Raw genomic sequence first — 10914 nt, 5'->3', positions numbered from 1 at the left:
TTGAATTGTTAAAATGAAGCGCCAAGTGAGGTGAGAGATAATTGCCCAGCTTTCACACCTGAATCGATTTGTGATGCATATCCCATGTGATCATTAATGAACACTGTGATTCTTCAAGAGATTGACACTGGCCCCCAACAGTAAGCGGTATTCCGTTCCTTGGGGTGTGGAGATTGTGGTTCGCCCAAATGCGAGTTTAGTCTAGACTGGTAGATTTCAGTCAAGTCGATCGTCTAAACCGCAAAATTGAGTTGTTCATTCAAGGGCGTTAAGGCTCAGGCAAATATCGGAAGAAAACTGGCAATCATCGAAGAAGATGGACCAATGTCGGAAGAAAATAGGAAAACAGCTGAAGAACACGAAAAAGCCCTGTTTATGGGGAAGACGACGAAATAGAGAAAGGTATAAGACTTTTGTCAGAGCCACACAACAACGAGATCTAAAATTTGAATGTCGAATATAATGTGATGACGCTATTTATAGCATTTTGGAGCGTCTGTTCCACAGGTGCCTATTAGAGGAAGAGGAACAAGAGGAACAACAACAACGACAACAACAACAGTTGAAAGTTTTTGGAGCTCCTGAATTTTCGAACTTTACAACGATTTTACGTGCACAAACTAGTCTTTCAGGGGTCTCATAAATCAACTAAGGAACAGCACGTTTGGAATATCTTGGCTTCAGTCGGTTAACGTGTTGTTATTCTGTGAAAAAGGCGGACTTAATCACTGTCGTTGGTGAGTTGGGAATATAACAAGATGGCGTCGATCAAAGACCAAACACAAAGCACGACAAAGCATGCACCCGTACGCGCAAATAAGCGTGGTCGGTCTAAGACCCTGTGTGAAACAGACATAGGGTCGCTTCTAAAATGGCGAAAGGTGTCAGGTGAAAGTGATATGACGGTCCTTGCCGATGTGAGTGTTTGTGGAGCTGTAGGCTGTTCTGACGTTACCGGTTCTTCAGATGATGTTTCATCACCAGTGCCCTCCTGTATTAACGCCGCCGGGGGGGTCTTCACCGATTCGTGCAACGGCTGCGACAAAGACGCCGAAAAACCCAGGTCAGAAAACGTTCAGTAACAAGGACATTATGAATGCTATACTTAACCTTACGGGCAACGTCAATGATATAGAGAGAAAGCTTACGGACCAGATTAATACGCTTGAGCGGACAATTGAGGAATCTGTGTTACGCAAGGTGAACGACATCGTTAGTGAGAAAGTAAAAGTGGAAGTGGCAGAAGTGAAAGCTCAGGTGGCTGCTCTTAGAAGAAAGTCGGATGACTCCGCGGAGTTTTTGAATATTGTGATTCGAAATCTACAGGAGGGAAAGAATGAAAATGTCGCAAACAAGACACAAGCCCTTTTGCGGGAAGGGCTAAAGCTGAAGGACTTGTCTTTTCAAAAAGTCGAACGCAAACGCTCATACAATGACCGCCCAGGCCTGATTATTGCCACGTGCCGGTCGTATGAGGACATATCTCTGATAATGGACGCTAAACAATCGCTTAAGGAGTGTCGTCAGTACAGTAATGTGTATATTTCGAACGATAAGCCTCTGTCACAGAGAATCGCCGAGAATAATATACGGACAATTGTGAAAAATCTCCCAGGCGCTGGCGACGTGCTTGAGGTCAAAGGCTCGCGAGTGGTCGCCAAGCAACAGAAATATGTCCCCAACGAGAATAATCGAAACGATAAAATGAATAGCCGAAATCGACCTCAGGGAAACCAAACAGAAACACGAAACACGAACAACCGCCAGGAAGGATATAACCGTGGAGCGAATGCAAACCGCTAGGATGACGCAATGTGTCGAGACAACTCCGCTGGAGAACATGCAGTCAGGGATGGCCACTCATTTATGTTGCTGAACGCTCGTAGTCTAAAAACTGTAAATCGGTCGAAAAATAAGCTGGCGCAATTCCAGCAGTTGGTGCTTTGTAATCAGTTTGATTTCGTGTGTGTTTCGGAGACTTGGTTAAACGCAGAGGTAGCAGACGGTGAAATACTGCCGCCTTCGTACACCATCCATCGAAGGGACCGCAACTCGCAGGAACAAGAACGTGGTGGCGGCGTTCTAATGGCATGTAGATCGGACATGCCGTCGTACCGTAGAACTGATCTGGAAAAAGAAAACTCCGAGATTCTTGTGTGCGAGGTCAAACCAGATTCTGACGAGCCTTTTGCTCTTATTGTGTGCTATAATCCACCGGATAATGTCGATGAGCAGATGGCGTTCCTGGGGGACCTCAGGGACGTTCTCAAAAGTTGTGAGGGAGAATTCAGCAATATTTGTCTCTCAGGCGACCTAAACATTCCGAGCATCAATTGGGACACTGTGTCTAGTGTCAATGGCTCTCATGTGTCTGGGGAGTTTTGTAATATCGTGAACGATTTCTCGTTAACACAGCTCGTCCTCAACCCTACTCATAAGCATGGAAACATACTCGACTTAATCCTGACAAATCAACCAGAGCGATTCAGTGACACGGAAACATGGCCAGGAATGTACGATTCTGATCATTTTCCCGTAGTGTCGAATTTCCGTACTAGAATGCCCCGTCGTGTTGGAATTTCGCGCGTTGTTTATGACTTTACGCGTGCGGACTACACAGGTCTAAGGTCATTCCTTTGTGACGAGCTTGGTCCCAACTCTGATTTCTGTTTGCAAAATGGCCAGGACGGCATTGACAATTTGTGATCAGAGTGGCTAGGTGTGTATAACACTGGATTAGACCGCTTTATTCCGCGGAAAACTATTCGTGACAAAAGCTATCCGCCATGGATTGACTGCGAAGTGAGACGCATGTCAACAAAAGTGAATGCTGCCCGCCGCTGCGCAAAAAACAGGAACAGTGACTCTAGTTGGAGGAAATACCGGCGCCTGCGCAATGAACTCAGAAATTTGACCCGTGACAAATACAAAGCGAATGTAAACAATCTTGGATCAGAAGTGCGTAGAAACCCAAAACGTTTTTGGAACTTCTATCACGCAAAAACCAAATCAAACTCTGTACCAGAGACAGCGAAGCTGGGCAATGAGTCTTTTGTGACTCCTCTGCGCAAGGCAAATGCCTTCAATGGTTATTTTTATTCCAATTTTTCTCATCACAACGACTTGAGAAAACCTGATGTTACCATGTATGATAATTATAACCTTGATTCTGTTAACTTTACAGCAGTTGAGGTGAAATCGGTATTAAACAGGCTGGACAAGACTAAGGCCTGTGGGCCTGACAGGGTCTCTAATCGTGTTCTGAGGGAGTGTGCCTCTACACTGTGTTCTTCACTCGCATTTTTATTCAACGTTTCAATGCAGACAGGTGTTTTACCAAACGATTGGAAAATCGCTAACGTTGTGCCAGTGTACAAGAAGGGAGACAAGCATTTGATTTCAAATTATAGACCCGTGTCTCTCCTATCTGTGGTTTCTAAAGTAATGGAACGTTGCATTTATAACAGTATCTATCCAGTCTTAAGTCCGTCAGTCTATAAAGGCCAGCATGGCTTCTGTAACAGGCGGTCAACGGCCACTCAGCTTGTTCAGTTCCAGCATAGACTGGGCCAGGTCTTAGATAGTGGGGGTCAAACTGATGTTATATATTTGGATTTTGCTAAAGCTTTCGATTCCGTTCCCCATTGCCTCTTATTACATAAGATTCGTTCCTTTGGAATCTGTGGACGTCTTCTGAGTTGGTTAACGTCGTATCTTACAAATAGGAAGCAGAGAGTTGTGATTAATGGCTCGGAGTCATCACTTTTAGATGTACTGTCTGGTGTGCCGCAAGGGTCAATTTTAGGCCCTCTTTTATTCTTATTGTACGTAAATGATATTGCTGAGGTCGTTAGTGACGGTACTGCCATGGATCTTTTCGCTGATGATTCCAAAATGTGTAGGGAGATAGAGTCTGTAACCGACTGTCTGCTACTTCAGACCGACCTTGATAAATTGTACGCTTGGAGTAAACGGTGGGGCATGACATTTAGCCCAAGCAAATGCATGGTCATGAGTGTTACTAGGAAGTTAAATCCGACCCACTTCTTTTACAATATCAATGGTTTTGCATTGTCTCGGGTTGATAAATTCAAGGATCTTGCTATTGTCTTTTCTTCGGACCTGTCATGGTCATCTCATGTCAATGGTATTGCAAGCAGTGCAAGTAGAATGTGGGGTATGATCAGGCGTGTATGCGGGCGTACTGCAGACGTTAATTTGAATATCATGTTGTATAAATCACTTGTGCGTAGTCGCCTTGAATATGGTACGGTGGTATTCGACACACATGTGCGACGTGATCTTGAAACTTTAGAGCGTGTCCAGCGGAGGGTGACTCGTCACATTTTAGGCCCTGATATGCCATATGTGGAGCGTCTGCGAGCGTTGTCTCTGCTGCCCCTGTCGTACCGTCGGGAAATCAAGGATCTAGTTTTTATGCACGATTCTTATTATAATGTCCTGGATTTTAATGCACGTTTTTATATAACCCCGGCTGTAAGGGGCGACGGTTTACGACTGGCGCAGCCGAGATTCCACTCGGAGACGTTCGGTGCCTCATACTGGGTGAGGACACCGAAGCTGTGGAACAGCCTCCCGGTCCAATTACATAATTTGAAAAAAATGCATTTTAAATCGTCCCTTAATGTTTATTATTTTGACAGGTTGGATCGTTTGGATGTCGACGACATGTGCACTTTCGTCACTTTCTGCCGTTGTGCAAACTGTCGGCCCACTTAGTGCGCATGTCGCCGGCACCCCGACGACACAACCCATATTATCTGGTGCCATATAATAGGTTTCGACCTACATGGTTACCAGTGTAATGCATGTACGTTTTATTTTGTTCATAATCCAATGTCTTGTCATGTTATATCAAATATTGTACATGTATTTTACACGAATAAATAAATTAATAAAAAAATATTACAGGTTTGTCCCTCAACCGGTTAAATAGCTTCGGCACACTACAAGGGCGGATCCAGGAGGTGCAGGGTGCGCATCCCCCCCCCTCCCACGCAAAGTGCCATTTTTGCTAAAGTTGCCTTATCTAAATATGGTATGTTTTGCCGTCCTGTTGCTGGAAACACACTCGCAATTATGCCGCTCGGCCTGTATCCTTACAAGTATTTTACACATCGGACCGGATGATATCGGAAAAATCTAGTTCCAAAACTAACCGTAACCCCTACCTTTCTTAAAGACCTAGAATTATCGCAGTAAAGCTCAACACTGTAGAAACTTTGATACTATATAAAGTTAATTTACGGCTTGGTATTTTATAAATGATTCTACTAAAACTTTTTTTCATGTTTTTGTGAACGGTCTCATCATCGTCTGCTTGGAAATAAAAACTAGCAACTCCCATTCGGAACACTTCGGTAATTTCCGTTCGTGACATGCGGAGGAACCGGCTCCGAAGTCTGTTCGTCGCGCTAAGTGCCATTGTGTACATCGCGTTACACTTACAGTATCAGTGCAATTTGGAAACTTTGTGTCTCGATATATCTTCTTGAAAAAATGCCTAATCGATGCGTTTGTGGGAATTGTGATAATGTTCCAGACCCGGCGAAAGGTATAATGGTGCACAAGTTTCCATCAAATGAAGGTTTACGCTCACAGTGGGTTCGTTTTGTGTGTTTCAAACGGAAGGATTTTGTGACGCCGTCGAGTGGTTCGGTGATTTGTTCCTCGCATTTTATCAGGGATTGCTACCATTCGACAGTCAAGTTGATCACGGACCATGCTGCTGAAAAAGGATATCGTGAGGAAAGGTAGGCAAAATGAGAATCTGGACAATAACTCTAAGGATGCTGCTAAATATGCTGTGTCTGTCACTGTGAGTGTGTCAGTGTGAAGGCCTAAATCATGTACTATATGGTCAAGTAAGTAATAGGCCAACACTGAACCCAAGCGCAAAAAAGGGTGTCACTAAAAAACTGACCACATTTTTCTGGAATGATTCTTTGCCTTGGATTGGATCTGAAAGGAACGAGTTTACAATCCCCGATCACACCCCAAAAAATGTCATCGTTGACTAACGAAGCACCACTGTTCAATGGATTTATAGTTGAATGCGATCAAACTACGTCATTTCCGATTGGAGATTGTAAATTTTAACCGATCTGAAATAGGCCTTTTAATGTATTTAATGGAATTATACCCAAAGTTGCATGATACCATGTCATGATTCAAGAGAAATTTATTTGTTTTTCTTAAGAGTAAACCTAAGTGACACCTGGTGAGTTGGCCATAAAATTGCATTTCAAAGAATACATGAGTTTTGGGCAAAATGTGTGTGCCATGTGAATCTATGCCTTTTAGAGGTACGAAAAATAGTATTCAAAACTTTGTGCATTGTATTGTTTTAGAGTAATTAGCAAAGCTTTTGTTTGAACTTTGGTGCACCAGAACTCAAGTTAGGCATGATTGACACATCCAGAACTGGATTATTTTGGTAAACAAGAGCAATATGAAGGTCCTCCCAGTCCTTATTTGGCTTATTTTGGCACACAACTGGAGAAATTCTGAAATTTAACACAACGCCGCCATCTTGGATTTTGATTTCAACACAAGGCCGCCATTTTGGTTGTACAAAAGTCTAATTTCTGAGACTTGGGTGGCAAAATGCAACGTACTCTCTACTATACCACAGTAGAGCATTTCACTGTTGTCGATATCGCATTAAACAGTGAACATTCTACTGTGTGTTTGCTTTTGCGCACATAATCTGCGCAACGAAGAATACCATTGAATATTATATAAATATTGCATGTCAAGCCATAGAATAGTCAAAATTATTTGTCAGGTCAAAAATTATTTCACGAGGCTTTAAACCAAACCTTGAAGAAATCGGCCCAGCAGGTTTTGCACAGCGACCCAAACCACTGTCAAAGTGATTTTTAATCGGCGGATACGCAAATCATGTATGGCGCCAAGACGTGTACATTATGTACTGTAGACAGTGTGTGTTTACATTAGCAGACGATGTTTGTTTGAAGCGAGTCCAGGCCCAACTTGAATGCCTTGTACTTTCTGTTCGTGGATGTAACAGTCCCACCCAATGCAACCTACCTACTTTGTGGGTGTAATTCAAGACCCTGACAGTATCACTGTGCAACTTCCTGGCTTAAAACGCCGTAAATATGCTGTTTTTTATCGCCGATTTCGTCGAAACCTTAATGGCCGCCATTTGCAATATCGCGTCATCGATGACGTCAGCCGTGGAATAATGCCGTGGAATAGTCAAAATTATCGCATGGCACGTGGTCGTGAATGACGCGACGTGATTGGCTCACATACTAATGAGGTATGATAATCTGGAATATTGTTGAATGACCACGTGTTTTTAATTTGTACTATATATAGTTTTTGACTGTAGCCGAATAGATGATAAATCAATAAATCAATTTGAATTTGAAATTTTGACTCTTTTATTTCATTTTAGCAGTGAGGATGGGCGGCTACAGGCGGTATCATTTCCAACAACATGTCACAATAAGAGACCTTTTTCCCCTATGTGCCAGGAGTATGAGGGGTTGGGGTGGTTAGGTCCTCTCATTCCCAGCTGCCAGTCACAGTCTGGTAAATTTTTGTCTCAAGTATGAATTTTGGCAATGATCATGGGTCGGGGTCCTATCATTCCCAGCCACGAGTCACAATCTGGTAACTTTTTGTCTCACGTATGAAGTTTGGCAGTGATCATGGGTCGGGGTCCTATCATTCACAGCCGCGAGTCACAATCTGGTAACTTTTTGTCTCACGTATGAAGTTTGGCAGTGATCAGGGGTCGGGCTCCTATCATTCCCAGCCGTAAGTCACAATCTGGTAACTTTTTGTCTCGCGTATGAAGTTTGGCAGTGGTCATGGGTCGGGGTCCCATCATTCCCAGCCGTAAGTCACAATCAGGTAACTTTTTGTCTCACATATAAAGTTTGGCAGTGATCAGGGGTCGGGGTCCTATCATTTCCAGCCACGAGTCACAATCTGGTAACTTTTTGTCTCACGTATGAAGTTTGGCAGTGGTCATGGGTCGGGGTCCCATCATTCCCAGCCGTAAGTCACAATCAGGTAACTTTTTGTCTCACATATAAATTTTGGCAGTGATCAGGGGTCGGGGTCCTATCATTCCCAGCCACGAGTCACAATCTGGTAACTTTTTGTCTCACGTATGAAGTTTGGCAGTGATCATGGGTCGGGGTCCTATCATTCACAGCCACGAGTCACAATCTGGTAACTTTTTGTCTCACATATAAAGTTTGGCAGTGGTCATGGGTCGGGGTCCCATCATTCCAAGCCGTAAGTCACAATCAGGAATTTTTTTGTCTCACATATAAAGTTTGGCAGTGATCAGGGGTCGGGGTCCTATCATTCACAGCCACGAGTCACAATCTGGTAACTTTTTGTCGCACGTATGGGCCCACTCATTGTTAATTCAAGAAGCGGATAATAGACGGCGAAAGCATCTGGCCAACTGTGAACTGTCTACTGTGTAAGTGGAAAATGGAGACAGTGAAGAGTTCACTGTTTTGTGCGGAGCATGCTCTGCAAAATGGGCAAATTCATGATTCGGCCATCTTGGATTTTGATTTCAACACAAGGCCGCCATTTTGATGTACAAAAGTCTAATTTCTGAGACTTGGGTGGCAAAATGGGCAAATTCATGCTTCGGAGGACCTTCCCAATTCTTTTGTTTACCTGAAGCACCCAATTTCGAATGTCTTGAGCATGCCTAACTTGAGTTCTGGTGCACTAAAGTTCAAACAAAAGCTTTGCTAATTACTCTAAAACAATACAATGCACAAAGTTTTGAATGACATTTTTTGTACTTATAAAAGGCACAGATTCATGTGGTATATGAATTTTGCCCCAAACTCATGTATTCTTTGAAATGCAATTCTAGACTCTGGCCAACTGAGCTGAGTTAGGTTTCACCTTAACTAACGTCCATACAAATTACAAGTCAAGCTCAAGCTGTCCAGAGTCAGAGATGTTTATGTTACTCTTTTCACTTTTAGACTTTGGAAAAGAAATGATGATGCTGTACCAACAGTATTTGATTCAAGTCGCACAGAGCATGAATGTGGGCCACCACCACCAGCAAACATGGAATTTGGACCATCGCAAGTGAAGAGATCGCGTCAGTCAGTTTATAAGGACAGAAAAGAGCATATAAGAGTAAGTTGGGCGTTCATTCATTGCAGGGTTAGGCACTGGTACTGTACTATCTGTAGAGTTAACTTGTCAGAGATTGGTAAACATCTTGTAGTTTTACTGTATTTTTCCTCGGGAGTAATTCATCCGTTCTAGAGGTGAGACTAATTACTGCAAAGTTGTGTCTGGTACAGGGTCTTGTGGCTGAATCTTTCATGAGATTTTACATATTTACAGACACTTCAAGATGCATTGGATGGTTTCCCCACATGAAAAAATGATTCTGATCCATCGCTGTCTGATGCTGAATAATCCAATAAATCTGACGATGAATCGCTGCTGAAGCTGTCGTCTTCCATGATGTTGACACTTGATGTAGAACTTGGCAGTTGTCGCAGGTGCACCTGTAAGATAGAACATTGAGAATTAGAATAATGTGACGATTTCTGGTTGATGCATACTAGAGCCAGTACTAACTATAGGGTACCAATACTGTTCTAAAATAGGCCTTGTATGGCCAACTTACATTTTCAACATGCTTGGAGTAATATAATAGACTCCAACAACCAACTTACTTGTAACATTGTATAATTTCGGTCCTGTCAATCATCTTTATCAATCATGCATTTCAATTATTGTTATCATATTTATTCAAAACATGTTTTGTAGTTCATGAGCGTTATATAAAAGAAAGTGACGATAAAACACTCTGGAGAAAGCAAATATTTTCTTTTGTTGGTCATTCTGATTGATGCACAGCTGGACATGGACGTCTTGACTACTCACTGACACTGCCTTGTATACTGGATGTACATTTGTAACCATCTCGCAGTAGTCAAGAAAATTGCACCGATTCTGATATCTATGGTAAGGTTGACACTTGACTAATATTCTCATCAGCTCATTCCCTGCCGAGAGAGCCTACTTCCGTAAGATAATGTGGTGACTTACCAATTTTCTAAGACGGAAAAGTCGATCTCTGGCACAGGTTCCATTGCGGCTGCAATCACTGCCAGTTGAACAGCGTCCACTTCAGTCGCGTTCGGGTGGGACCGATCGATGCCGCATTAAAAGTATGTTTTTATTGCAATAACATTACTTTATTGGATAAATGACAACAATGCGGTGTTTTATAAAGTGTTCATTTTTCAATTCGCCAAGAATTCACAGTTAGAAATGTGTCACCAGTCTAGGTCTTTAAATGATGATGTTAGCAAGGCGCCACTGTGCGGTCGCCTGTTTGACGTTCGGTACGCGTATAATCCAAGATGCCGACAAAAAAGCGAAAGTCCGCAAGAATTTTGAAAGTTTGTCACTACATGAGGTCAAATAAAATGTTGGTAACACAACATTCTTTTTTGCAACCAAGACATACATGGTATCTCATTTCCAGATGCCAGGAAAACGCATCTAAGCACTTTTTGAAATTTTCTTGGGGAGCCCACCCCCCCCCCCCCCCCGCCCATCAGGCTTCGCGCCTTCGGTGCTGGCAAAGTAGTGCCTTTTTATAAAGGTTGCAGCCCCTCCTTCCTAAAATCCTGGATCCGCCTCTGCACTATCACATTTATTCTGCAAATTATTGCTAGCTATTATAGTATGCATGAAAACTCGAAAGTACCGTAGGAGGTCGTGTAACCACTAACTCACTGCCCCTCCCTTCAAACGCGCCATTTAAACTGATTAGGAATTATGTCATTTAATTTGGGTAATAAATACCTGACCAGGTTCGAAATTAGCTGTGTCACTTTACTGAGACGACAG

Source organism: Lineus longissimus, chromosome 6 (assembly GCF_910592395.1).
Source record: "Lineus longissimus chromosome 6, tnLinLong1.2, whole genome shotgun sequence".
NCBI classification, from domain to species: Eukaryota; Metazoa; Nemertea; class Pilidiophora; order Heteronemertea; family Lineidae; genus Lineus; species Lineus longissimus.
The sequence above is the reverse complement of the archived record's forward strand: the minus strand, read 5'-3'. Positions refer to the sequence as shown.